Raw genomic sequence first — 15,358 nt, forward strand, 5'->3', positions numbered from 1 at the left:
GAACGCTGAATAGGGAATACTGACCACTTCTCAGGGGGGAAAGATACAGTTAAGTTGCTGTGAGTCTCTGGTCCAACATTTTCATCAGTCTGTAGATGGCATTGTTCTATGTATTTTTCTGATTCAGTCAGAAACAAAGCATGGCCAACAGCACTATATACTCAATGCCTAAACAAAGTTTACTTAATGTACATACTTTGGAACATCACAGTTTTCTCTTATGAATTCTGCATATGCTTCTACTACACTTGATAGCCATTTTAAACAAAAATATAATAACAAAATGGACATCATATACCAGTTCTGTATAAATGCTTAATTAAGGGCATTTTTCCCCCTTAGTGATATATAAAACTTACATAATGCATTTTCCAATTGGTGACAACTTAGATTAGTTAAAATCTAGCATATAACAATATAATCATTCATGTGAGGAAAAATCTGCTTAAATCTAAAAATTTCATTATTTAAGAAATGTAAGAAAATATTTTATGCATTAAGCTTAATTAACATCAACCAAAATTATTTAAAGATAGTGAATTAAAACAAAAACAACCACAAAAAAAACTTTACCTTCTTATTATAGAAGGCACAAACTGCATTTACCCAGGCCATCAATAATTTCACATTTTCACTATACTGTTCAAAGAAACCACTCTTTTGTCTTTTTTCTTAATAATAGCATGAGAGCAGCACGACACTGCAGACAATGATTTCTTTATACTGTGTGTGTATTTTAGAAAGTGAATTTCTTCCTTTAATTGCTCTAAATTAAGGGAAATATCCACCTGAAACATATAAAAAAGGATAAATTCCTTAATTTTTCATATATTAGTTTATATTTTTAATGTTTTATTGGTGCTTTATATTGTACATATTAGTGGGATTCATTGTTACATATTCATACATACCCATAACATGATTTGTCAATGCCATTTCCTAGTACCCTTCTCCCCTTTTCCTCCTCTCCTGCCTTCTCCTTTCTTGCCTCACTTTCCTCTACTATACTGGTCTTCTATTTTCATGAGATTCCCCACCCTATCCCCCCTTTTTTCCCCTTTGTTCTCTCTAGTTCCACATCATGTTATTTTTGACCTACAGAATTAAAGTATCTATTCTGTATTTTGATCAACTGCAGGTTAAAAAAATAAAACCTAATCAGAAATTTTAAAATCCAAAAATAAAATTCCCAAAGTACAGAAAAATCTACATTTTCTTTAAGGACCTCATACATGCTAGGCAAGGCAAGCACTCTTCTACTAAGGTACATCGCCATCCTACAATCTACACTGATAAAATATCTAGTGGTTAAGAAAATGAGATTTGGGGCCACACAAGCTTAGATTCTCAGCACAGTTCCACCTATCAATGATATAAACTTGAGCTTCAGTTTCCTCACCTGTGAAGGAGACTTAACAAGACCTAATGCATGTGTGAGAAATATTTAAATAGAATACATACAAAAATTATCACAGGCCTGAGACAGAATAAATTCTAATAAGTGGCAGTTATTATTGTGTTTATTTGATTCAAATTTCTTTTATAAACTAGTAATCAAAATTGAAAAATAAAAAAAACACAAAATGTGCCAAATGTATAATACCTGAAAAGCAAATACAATTTTCCAAAGCAATGCAAGAGTCTTTTCTCTGTGCCTATCCACAATATCCTTAGATAGGATTGAATTTCCTGCCAATAAAAATGCAGTCCATTAGCATGATTCATGTATATATATATATATACCAATATTCAATGAGAATGAGAATAAGTATTTCTCTGTTCAGTTTTTACCATGTTCATCACTTAATTGAATTCCTCATGATTTAAGAATTTGAAGAACAATGTAAACATTGTGCATTTTTTGAAGACGACTTATTGCAGGAATCCTGAGTTTCTTTGAAAGATTCCAGTTCTATGTGAGAAGTTCCATGGTTCGCCTAGTAGTAAAGAAATTTTCAGATGAATTTGCTATGTAACAATATATGTGAAAAGAAATATTCATTTAAAAATAGTTATTACCCACATAAATCCCAAGAGTTTAAAGAGACTAAGGTCAAAAAGACTCCAAATAACTACCTCAAAACTGTATTGCTCCATAGTTAATGAGTAGCTGTTTTTCATTTTTAATTTTTAAATATAGAAATTCATGAATAAAATGATAAGAAAATTGAAACATACACAAAAATATACATACATATCAACGAAATAATAAACTTCTTCAGAGAAAGAAAAAAAGGAAGGAGAGGAAGGATAAGAAGAAGGAGGCATGTATTAAGGTGTGCTATAATCTATTAATCAAGTTAAGTGTTTTTTTTTGTTTTTGTTTTTATTTTAGTTATCATGGTAAATCCCATAGTCAGGTATTAGTGGCCTTTTTTTTTACAGAGAAAGAAACAAAGGTCCAGGAGGAAGTTAATTTAATTGATCTAATTCATCATCATATACTGCTATGACAGAAATAAGACAGCAATTAAAATCTTGTTTCATCAGTTTCCATAACAACAGTTGGTCGAATTCTCTTTCTCTCTGTGTGTGTATAATAGTAATGCATACTATAAACATATTTGAATGTCTACCTAAAAAAGACATGTACTCCAGAGCTTGAATTCAAATTCCTAATATCATCTAGGTTACCAATATTTTATCCACTACACAATAGGCAATATTTCCATAGAAAAAGCAAGCCTCATATGATGTTGTATATAACTAAAAGGTGACCAAATTATTTACAGAATCATAGTTTCTAAAGGCTAGAAAATGACTTAAGATCATCCTAGACCAATCAATGTAGGAAACATTTCTGCAACAATAGACCAACCCATTACCAGTTTAACTGGCTGGTTTGAAATTCACATACACATAAAAAATACATAATGAGGCTGAGGCTGTAGCTCAGTGGTGGAGCACTTGCCTAGCATGTGTGAAGCACTGGGTTTGATTCTCAGCACCACATAGAAGTAACTAAATTAAATAAAGATATTGTGCCCATCTATAACTAAATCTCTCTCTCTCTCTCTTTTTTAACTCCCAAAGTGTTTCCTTGATAAGGGTATAACATATTGGAGAGTTCCCTAGAAATAAGACTATTGTCTCCAATCCAGAAATTCTAAAGAGACTAACTGAAGTACATGGTCAAAGTCAGGCCTTCCAAAGCTGAAATAAGCAATCCATTACTAAAATCATAGCCAACTGTGAGGGATTCCAGTTTATTATTTGGTAAATATTCTGTAATTTAAAGTCAGGCTTAAAAGAGTCTATATCTCCATTTTACTCTATAAAACTTGGGCAAGTCATTCTATCACTTCATCTGATTTTAATCAAACATTAAAACAAAGTAAATGCTACTAAAGCTAGTCTGAAATGATAATGGAACTCATGAAGCTACTGTTGACATAAAATGTATTTAAGTGTTTAATGTTTTAATTAGTTTCATGCTCTTTCCCAGTCCTTTTCTGAGATATCAGTAGTTCCTAACCATGTACTGCAGAGCATGTACTCAAGTCACATGCCAACAGAAAAAAAAAAGTGTGATAGGAGAAAAGTTTCTAGGCATAAAACTGATATCATTTTTTGAAAGAGAAATCTCAATTTTTTTCAACCCTAAATTTATTCCATTACAAGAAAGAACAAATATATATATATATATATTTATAAGTACAGAGTACAACATTTTCCAAAAAAATTTGGTCTATTCCATTAGCAAAATGATTCTATTTCTTATACTTACACATGACACACTCCACACTGCAAATCTACAGCAAGATTTGTAACAGAAAAATCAAATTCATCAAATGGTGTCTGAACATGGCTAACAGGCAATCCCAAAAAGCCAAGGTGACGGGAAAGATCACCTTCACCACTTAGGAAATCTCGTGAAAAAGCCAGAAGGATTTCTTTACTAGCCTACAAAGAAACAGGTTGCAGATATAATATTTCAATAGTATAACTTTTTATATAATAAAAGCAAATCCTTTTGGTCATTCTGTAAATATAGACATAAAATTAATTATAGTATAAAAAGATTTTCAGTTTCATATCAAATGTTAATACTGCAAATATCATACATTTTCAATTTAATGTTCTCTTTAAAATTTGCTCATAATTAATAACATACTACAAAACCTAGCATTAATTTGATAATATACTACATCAAAATTAGGTAAGAAATTTCCCTCAAAATTAATTTCTTAGAAACATAGTTTAGTTCATTTTCATGTCAAAATTAAGAGTAATAATGATGTACTGGTGAAAGGTTAACCAACAAAAAATCAGGAAAGGTAGAATTACTGATGGAATTCACTAAATAAACATTCATTCATATTATATTCTAACATATTAGTCTCTAGAAATGTTCTTTCTGGGCTGGGGATGTGGCTCAGTGGTACAGTACTTGCCCCACATGTGTGAGGCAATGAGTTTGATGCTCAGCACCACATATAAATAAATGAATAAAATAAAGGTTCATCAACAGCTAAAAAAAAATTAAAAAAAACAAAGTTAATGTTCTTTCTAAACAGAAAATATGCCACAAGATCAACAAAAGTCTTAAATGGGAAATTTGAAATATATAAGATAAAATGAAAATTATACCTTGAATTCAGCATCTTTACAGAAGAGACAAGGATCATGATCAATAAGTCTGAAAAGCTTAGCATACCAACAACAACAACTTTTTCAATGTGAAAAAGCTTGGACAAAGCTTCTTCATGATCTTAGAAAAAAATATTAAAAAAAAATAATAACAAATTCATCCATGAAAGGCAAGTTTCACTTAAAACATAAAAAAAGTAGTAGCAAACAAATAAAAAAATCACACTATGTGCCTTTCTTAGTGTTTTACATATATGAATTCAATAAACCTATACAACAACTCTACATAAGAGGTACCATTTAATATTTTCAATTCATGGATAAGGAAAATGGGCACATGAGGAGATTTAGCTGGATTCATTCAACTGACATTTACGGAGCACCTACTATTTGCAAGCTTTGTCCTAGGCACTATATATACAGTAGCAAAGCATGACAAATATAATCTGAATAGGATTTATAATCTATTGGAGGGAGAAGATGGATAGAGACAAAAAATAGTAGTAATAATTATACATAGTGAAGAGGAATAATGGGAATAAGGGAAAGGAAGGCAGTGGAAACAGACCTATTTAGACTGGTTTCTTTAAGAAAGTAAAACATAAATAAAAACAGGAAGAATAACCAGAAGCCATTTGTGCATAGTGTGGAGAAAATGCAAAGGAAGCAGTAATGTTTACCATCTCTGTATAAATGAGGAACAGTAGGGTGTCTATATTCAGCTGCTATATCAGGATTCCAAAGCAAGCGATTCAGAATAAACATAGCCAACCCTGTGACATCACTATTGTCTTCCAAAGATATGAGTTCACCATAAATTGTCTAAAAACAAAAAGTTAAAACCTAAAGTCAGAATCATACTACCTCAAAAAAGGAATGAAACGCTATTGGAGAAGAGTAGACAACAATCTTCTAAAGAACTGGTAATAGTCTATATCCTAAACAGTAAGGAAATGACATAGTCATTCAATAAATAACCCTTTAAAACTATACATATATAGTTTATGCATTTTTAAATGTTTACTTCACAAAAAAAGGACAAAACTTAGAACTTAGATAAATTTTTAAGCATCTGACAAGGAGCTTTTACATTTATGTTTAAAATTTTTCCTTTAAGTTAAAGGAATATTACAGGTATATACCATTGCTGGGGGCAGTGGTATATACCTGTAATCTCATTTACTTGGAGGCTAAGGCAGGAGGAACACAAATTTGAGGCCAGCCTCAGCAACTTAGCAAGACCCAGTCTAAATAAAAAATAAAAAGTATTGGAGTAGAGTACTGCTGGATTCAATCTCCAGTACCAAAAATTTTAAAAAGTATAGAAACATTGTTCAAATTTAATTATAACCATGCAACTACAGATATCATGAAAGTATAACAGAACCCTAATTATTCAAAATTTTATAATAGTTAACAAGTACTATGTAATAATTCAAATCTGGATGACGTTTTTTAAGTAGTAGTCCATCAAATAATTGGAAAGTTGTGATTTGGCTCAGACAGTTGTAGGTACAATGCTTGACCAATTACTAGCATTTTACAAGTCACTTAATATCATAGCTTTCACTTTGTTAGAGAAGTAAAAATAATAATACACATCTCATTGAGATTTAAAGAGACTTAAATTAGAAAATATGTTTTAAACAGCCTAGTCTTTTCATTTATAAATGTTCAAAAAATTAGTTTACTATACTATAGGTTCATTACAGCCAAGATCACATTATGTATATTTAAAAGACTACAGAAGTAGCTGGGCATGGTGGTGACTCAACTGTAATCCCAAGTGGCTTGGAAGGCTGAGGCAGTTTGAGGCCAGCCTTAGCAATTAAGCAAGGCCCTAAACAAGTTAGCAAGAACTTGTCTCAAAATAAAAAATAAAAAAAGGCTGTAGGTGTGGCTCAATGGTAAAGTGTTCAATCTCCAATACAAAAAAAAAAGAAAGAAAGAAGAAAAAGACCATAGAAATAAATTACTCTGTAACAATATGTCAATAATAAATAATGACATGGTCTACTTATCTAATCAGTATTTCCTAGTTGACCTTATATTTTATATTGAAGATGAATCAAGCTAAACAAATAATTTTATAACTTCTATGAGTAAAACCACATTTTATTAAAGAATATTCTAAGTATATAATTGAAAAATAAACTGTTTAAAACTAAAACATATCCTCACCTCTACGCCAATTCGAAGCCACAAAGGATTATAGGATAATAGCCAGTTCAAGACTTTCTGACGTTCTCCTGAAATATAGATAAAAAGAAAGACAAGTTCAGATCACTAATTAAATAAAGAGGATAAAATTCCATGGAAAAGATATCAGTGGAAAAAAAAGAATAATCACTTATATGAAGCATATTGTCTATATGAAAAATACTTCTATTGTTAACTATACATTATTATATTTATGTATGTGAGATTTGGGGCAGAAAAGCTAAAGCAAGTAAATTTAGCTTTGAAACAAAAAATATCTCTATCTATCTATCTATACACACACATACACATACACACACGCACACACACACACACACACACAAAATGAAATCAGTGTCTGGAAGAGATAATTTTATTTTTATATTTATTGTAGCATTATTCACTATAGCCAAGATGTGGAAACAATCTAAGTATCCACCAATGAAAGAAAGAATAAAGAAAATGGGTTGTGTCTATACACATAATGAAATACTATTCAGCCTCTAAGATGAAGGAAATATGTCTTTTTTCACAACATGGATAAGCCTGTAGGACATTATGTTAAGTGCAATAAGCCAGGAAAGGAAAAACAATCACTGTATTATCTTGCTTGCACATGTAATCTAAAAACATTGAATTCACAGAAGCAGAGAGAATGGTGGTTGCCAAGGGCTGAGGAGATGCTTATCAAAAGGGTACAAAGTTTCATTTATGCAAGATGAATAAGTTCTAGAGATCTACTGTATAGTATTGTGATTATAGTTATCAAAGCTGAATTACAAACTTGAAATCTGTTAAGAATACATCTTAAATGTCCTCAACCAACCCATCCTCCCCACAAACGTAACTATGTAAGGTGCTAGATATGTTAATCAGCTACATTGTAGTTATCATCTTACAATATATATGCATATTAACATCACACTGTATATCTTAAATATATACAATTTTTATCTGTCAATTATACTTCCTTCAATAAAACTGGGGGCAGGGACTAAATGCAAAATTTAAAAAATTAACCAGTAACCTTCTTACCAATATCTTTCCAGAGGTGTTTATCTTTTTGAACAATTAACTGCCTATTTTCAATTTCAATTTCAAGCTTTTTAATAGCTTTAACAATTTTTTCAGATGTAAATAAACAGCATGCTGTGGGGCGTAATATATTCAACCTGCACCATGCAGTATAAGCTCTGTGAGACATTTCATCTTTTGTAGGCGCTCTAGGAACACTTATTTTATGTTGATTCTCCGCTCCCAAAAGAAGAGTAGCAGAATTTACTGGGTAATAAAAAAAAGGATAAATGTTTCTGGTTAAAACATATCATAAAATTCTTAAATTCAGCAATAAAATCCAACTTAAGATGATAAAAATGGAATCCATTTCCCACTCCTTCCAAGTTTTCTTCTGATTCTCTAATCTTAAAATGTAGTTGTCATCATTCACTAAGTATCTTGGGCCAATATATCTCCACAACCTGTTAGCACTACCTGCTACCACCAACATTTTAAATATTAGCTTCTCTAATCCAGAATATTAAATGAACTTTGAACTGGCTTATTTTCCATCATTTTTATAAATTAATAAAAAAAAAGTTAAGCTCCTAAAGAATGTGATTTTTGCTCAGATCCAAGATGGTAGACCAGAGGGAGGCAGCATTCTGTGTCGCTCCATGACCGGGGTCTCAGCCTGTGGGAATACTGCTTTGCTGAGAGTGATAGAGGACCCCCCATAGCTGATCCTGAGCAGTAATCACAGCCTCTTTGCCCGCAAGGCCCCAGGCCTCAGCTTTAGAAAAGGACTTCCGACTCCTGACTACTTGCTCACGGAGGTCACAAGGTGCCTTAGTGGGACCACTGGCATCAGCACCAGCGCAGAATTCCCAGACGCCGCTCCCACGAAGTACAGCTGCTACCCATGAGCAGGAACTCCAGCCGCCACTCCCACGTGGACCCCCATCTACCAATGTGAGGCTCCCTCTGTCGCTTCCATCTTGGGACTCTGCAACTACTGTCTTAGTCCCCTATTTGCAGTAGCCGACCTGCACCTGGGGACATCAGAAGCTCTGAAAAAAAGCTGAGAGCTGCAACATTGCATGCTACAGAGCTCATCTAAACCAATCACAACACATCTCCTGGCTACCGCACCCCACCCTTCCCAACACCCCATCGCAGAAAGCAGCTGCCTCCATCTTGGGTCATCTTCATCACCATCTTTAGTTGGGGCAACTACCAGTTTGGAACACCAAATAACCACGTACCCATAGTTTTCTAATTCCTCCCAATCGCCAGCAGCTGCTAACTTGGAACAGTGCAATAAAAAACAGCCCTCTATGACAGCCACCAGAGTGCAACATACAAGAACCTCTGGAGAAAGGCTCCTGATTAGGAAGTAGAAAGGGAGGGGGGAGGGAGATACACTTTAGAGACTAATTTAGAGGGCAGGAACTCTGAGGTCTACAGGTGAGATAAGGAGATAAGACCCAGCACCCACATGACAGGAGCAGATAGATGCCAAAGGAGATCCTTGAGGTGCAGTCTCCCAACTGGAGTGCCAAATCCCACTTCCAGGTGCCCTGCACACAAGACCAACCCTCACACCCTGGTAACCCACACCATCGTGAGAGCAGAGATATCAACTAAGAACAGACAACCCCACCTACTGGATGAGAAGGGAAGCAGGAAAGATTCTCATCTCCAACCAAAACAATCCTTATTTCTTCCTTTGAGATTTTTTTTCTTTCTTCTCCCTCTTTATTCTCCTGCTCTCACATCCCCAACATATGTGAAAGCAAGTACTTTGCATGAATTAGGATATTGAGGACTGGTATGACTGAATAGTATATTACTGTTGTGTTGTATATTCTTTTTTTTTCTTTCTCTCCAATTTTTATTATTTTAACATTTTTAAATTTTTCTTAATATACATGTGTTTGTTTTATGTATTCTATGTCTTTCCTCTTACTTGTCTACCCCAAATTACTTCCTCTCTATTCTCCTGCTACTAACATTCTTCTTTAGATTTCTCTTTCACACATCCTAAGATTAACTCTATATCCTCATCTCATACCTCCTCAACATATCTTCCTACACCCCAGGTTCTTTGCCCACCATCAGAAACTATAAACCCTTTTACAAACCTACTGATTATATTGTAGATAATACTTGAATTTACCATTTCTGTACACTGTGACCAACCTGTAAATATCTTAATAACAAATATTTGTTTTTAGGTGGTATTTTGTTTATATTTGGTAACATTGTCCTTTCCCTCAGGAGAGGTATTGGAACACTACAGGGGCACTATAAGCCTATGGGATAAAAATGGTAACGCCTTGGATTCACAGAGCTAAAAAGGAAGACACAAAAGCAACATGAAAAGACAAGGGAAGAAGGTGCCACAAACAAATGAAGATACCACATTATTAGAATCCATGGCCAGCACAGCAGATGAAATGACAGAGAAGGAGTTCAGGATGTATATAGTTAAAATGTTTTGTGAATTAAAGGATGATATAAGAGAGCAAATACAGGCAGCAAAAAAAAAAAATCATCTTGACAAAGAGCTACATAAGCAAATACAGGAAGTAAAAGATTACTTCAATAGGGAGATAGAAGTTTTAAAGAAAAACCAAACAAAAATCCTTGAAATGAGAGGCTAAGGATGTGGCTCAAGCGGCAGCGCGCTCACCTGGCATATGTGGGGTGCTGGGTTTGATCCTCAGCACCACATAAAAATAAAATAAAGATGTTGTGTCCACCGAAAACTAAAAAATAAATATTAAAAATTCATTCTCTCTCTCTCTCAAAAAAAATCCTTGAAATGAAAGAAACAAATTAAAAGTTCAATTGAAAGCATCACCAACAGATTAGACCACTTGGAAGACAGGACCTCGGACAATGAAGAAAAAATATATAATCTTGAAAAGAATGTAGATCACAAAGTTGAAAATGGTAATAAACCATGAGCAGAACATTCAAGAAATATGGGATAGCATAAAAAGACCAAATTGAAGACTTATTGGGATAGAGGAAGGCACAGTTCCAAAACAAAGGAATGAACGATCTATTCAATGAAATAATGCAGAAAAATTTTCAAACATAAAGAACGAATTGGAAAACCAAATTCAAGAGGTTTACAGGACATCAAATGTACAAAATCACAACAGATTCACACCAAGGTACATTATAATAAAAATGCCTAAAATACAGAATAAGGAGAGAAAATTAAAAGCCACGAGAGAAAGGAATCAGATTACATATAGGGAGAAACAATTAGGTTATGTGCAGATTTTTTCAACCCAGACCCTGAAAGCTAGAAGATCCTATAACAACATATATCAAGCTTTGAAAAAAAAATGGATGCCAACTAAGAATTTTGTATCCAGCAAAACTAAGCTTTAGATTTGATGATGAAATAAAAATCGTCCATGATACACAAAAGTTAAAAGAATTACAGCTAGAAAACCTCTACTACAGAACATCCTTGGCAAACTATTTTATGAAGAGAAAATGAAAAACAACAATAAAAATCAGCAAAGGTAGATATTACACTAAAGGAAAAGCTAATCAAAGGAAAACCAAGTCAAGTTAAATAAAAAAAATAAACAAAAGTAGCTGGGAATACAAATCATATCTCAATAATAACCCTGATGTTAATGGCCTAAATTCACTAATCAAAAGACATAGGCTAGCTGATTGGATTGAAAAAAAAAAAAAAAAAGACCGAACAATACAATATTCTGTTTCCAAGAGTCTCATTTCATAGGAAAAGACATACACAGACTGAAGGTGAAAGGTTGGGAAAAACCATACCACTCACATGGACTGCAGAAGCAAGCAGGGGTTTCCATCCTCATATCAAATAAAGTAGACTTTAGCTAAAGTTAATCAAAAGGGACAAAGAAGAACATTTCACACTGCTCAAGGGAACCATATACCAACCAGACATAACAATTTTAAATATATATGCCCCAAATAATGGAGCATTTATGTTCATCAAACAAACTCTTCTCAAGTTCAAGAGTCAAACTGACCACAACATAATAATTTTGGTGACTTTAACACACCTCTTACACCACTGGATAGGTCTTCCAAACAAAAGCTGAACAAAGAAAATATAGGACTCAATAATATACTCAATAACTTAGACTTAATTGACATATATAGAATATCTCATCCTTCAATGAGAGAATATACTTTCTTCTCTAAACACACATGGATCCTTCTCTAAAACAGACCATATATTATGCCACAAAGTAACTCTTAACAAATACAAAAAAGTAGAGATACTACCCTGTATTCTATCAGATCATACTGGAATGAAATTAGAAATCAATGATAAAATAAGAAATACAAGCTATTCCAATAACTGGAGACTAAATAATATGCTACTAAATGAACAATGGGTTGCAAAAGACATCAAGGAGGATATTAAAAAATTCTTAGAGGTAAATGAGAACACAGATACAACATATCAAAATCTCTGGAACACTATGAAAGCAGTTCTAAGAATAGTTCATTGCATGGAGTTCATTCCTTAAAAGAAGAAAAAGTCAACAAATAAATGACTTAACATTACATCTCAAAGCCTTAGAAAAAGAACAACAAATCAACACCAAAAGCAGTAGAAGACATATTTAAGGAAATATTTAAAATCACAGCCAAAATCAATGAAATTGAAACAAAAGAAACAATTGAAAATATTAACAGAACAAAAACTTGGTTCTTCGAAAAAATAAATAAAATTAACAAACCCTCAGCAATGCTGACAAAGAGAAGGAGAGAGAAAATTCAAATTACTAATGAACGTGATGAAAAAGGAAATATCACAACAGACACTACAGGAATACAGAAGATAATTAGATATTATTTTAAAAACTTGTACTTCAATATAATAGAGAATATCAAAGGCAATGACAAATTTCTAGAGGCATATGAGTTGCCCAAGTTGAATATCAAGATGATATACTCAATTTAAACAGATTAATAGAAGATGCCATCAGAAGCCTACCAACCAAAAAAAGCCCAGGACCAGATGAATACACAATTGAGTTCTAAAGAACTAATACCAATACTCTATAAATTATTCTGAAATAATTTATAAGAAATAGAAAAAGAGGGAGCACTTCCAAATTCATTCTGTGAGGCCAATGTCACCCTCATTCCAAAACCAGGCAAAGACACATCAAAGAAATAAAACTTCAGACCAATATCTCTAATGAACATAGATGCAAAAATTCTCAATAAGATTCTGGCAAATTGAATACAAAAACATATCAAAAAGATAATGTACCAAGATCAAGTGGGTTTCATACCAGGGATGCAAGGCTGACTCAATATATGGAAATCAATAAATGTAATTCATTACATCAATAGACTTAAAGAATCATATGATCATCTCAATAGATGCAAAATAAGCATTTGGCAAAATACAGTACCTATACATGTTCAAAACACTAGAAAAATAGGGATAACAGGAATATATCTCAACATCATAAAAGCTATCTATGATAAGCCTAAGCCCCAGGACAACATCATTTGAAATGGAGAAAAAGTAAAGGAATTTCCTCTAAAAACTGGAACAAGACAGGGATGCCCTCTTTCACCACTTCTATTTAACATAGTTCTTGAAACACTGGTCAGAGGAATTAGATGAAAGAAATTAAAGGGATACAGATAGGAAAAGAAGAACTCAAATTAGCACTATTTGCCTATGATTCTTCTATACCTAGAAGATCCAAAAAAACCCCACCAGAAAACTAGTAAAATGAATTCAGCAAAGTACCAGGATACAAAATCAATTCCCATAAATCAAATGCATTTCTGTATATCGGTGACAAATCCTCTGAAAGAGAAATGAGAAAAACTATCCTGTTTACAATAGCTTCAAAAAAAGAATAAAATACTTGAGAATCAAAATTTAACAAAGGAGGTGTAAGACCTCTACAACGAAAACTATAGAATGCTAAAGAAAGAAATTAAAGAAGACCTTAGAAGACGGAAAGATCTACCTTGTTCTTGGATAGGCAAAATTAATATTGTCAAAATGATCATACTACCAAAAGCACTATACAGATTTAATGCAATTCTAATCATAATCCCAATGATACTCCTCATAGAAATAGAAAAAGAAGTCATGAAATTCAACTGGAAAAATAATAGCAAAAGCAATCCTTAGAAAGAAGAGTGAAGCAGGTGGCATCTCTATACCAGAACTTAAACCTAAACTATACTACAGAGCAATAGTAACAAAAGCAGCATGGTATTGGCATCAAAGCAATGGTACAGAATAGAGAACACAGAATCATATGATTACACTTATATTAGACAAAGGCGCCAAAAATATACATTGGAGAAAAGATAGCTTCTTCAACAAATGTTGCTGGGAAAACTGGAAATCTATATGCACCAAATGAAATTAAACCTCTATCTCTCACCATGCACAAAACTTAACTCAAAATGGATCAAGGACCTAGGAATTAAACCAGAGACTCTGCATCTAATAGAAGAAATCCTACACGTTTCTCTGGTGAATGTGAAATATGGTCTGTTTGAACACTGCAACAATGGGGAAATCACCATTTTGCAAGATTACACAATGGTTTGATAACTAAAATCATTTTAGTTATCTGAAATGGATTCCTATAATTTCTATGAAGAATAGACAAAAGTTAATTTCTTTCTCTTTCAGAAGAAAATCTTTCAAATGTTTCGGAGTGTCATGCTTCTACCTTATCCCACACCCAAGTCTTCTCTTTAAGAATAAACACTGCAGTGTTTTAAAATTTCATCTGAATTGTCTCTCACAGTCCCTGTACTATGCAGTGTTCTGACCTACTCCTTAAACTAAGGTATTAACAGTGAAGTCAATACATCCAAAATGTTCAGGCCACAAAGGACTGCTTACATTGGCTGATAAAATGATAGAATGGAAGGTAAAAAGAAAAAGCAAGTTTCAGTACTTTTAGTACAGAAAATGTATTCATGTCAACCTATGTAAGAAAAATTACCTACACAATCTTAAAAACTTAAGTCAATAAATTAGTGAAATATAACGTAATAAGTAAAGTATATTTAATTAAAGAATGACAAATCCTGTCAAATTTTGGTCTGCTAAAACAAGAGTATTATTAAATTTAAACATTAACTTAATGTTTACCTTCAGAAATACTTGTTTTTACAGTGAAGTCATCCGGAGTTAATATAAAATTTAGCCACCAAGTGAATCCTTGTTCCTGTTTTTCCTTCCAGCGCTCATCATAAAACATGTTTTTTGCAGCAAATGGCATTGGGTGTCTAGGAATATCTAAGAATACAACTAGATTATTACATATAAAAATTTCTAGTAAATTACTGTACAATATATAGAAAAATAACTTTTTTTTTAAACTAGTGAAACCATAATAAAAAAACTGAACAATATTTGCTTTTCACTACTTGCTACAAAGACTTGAAAACATTTTGGGTATGAAATGTGATCAAGCAAAATGATAGGGAATAAAACAAAATTCCCTGATTATTTAAAAATCCTAACCTACCATAAAGCAATTTCAGTAAAATCTGATAG

The 15,358-nt window shown here is 32.8% G+C and overlaps 1 pseudogene; it reads right to left on the reverse strand.

Annotated features, from left to right (window-relative positions):
* LOC143640837 (abnormal spindle-like microcephaly-associated protein) overlaps positions 1-15,358 on the reverse strand; it is a 48,535-nt pseudogene that overhangs the window by 22,843 nt on the left and 10,334 nt on the right.

Source organism: Callospermophilus lateralis, unplaced genomic scaffold, assembly GCF_048772815.1.
Source record: "Callospermophilus lateralis isolate mCalLat2 unplaced genomic scaffold, mCalLat2.hap1 Scaffold_66, whole genome shotgun sequence".
NCBI lineage: Eukaryota > Metazoa > Chordata > Mammalia > Rodentia > Sciuridae > Callospermophilus > Callospermophilus lateralis.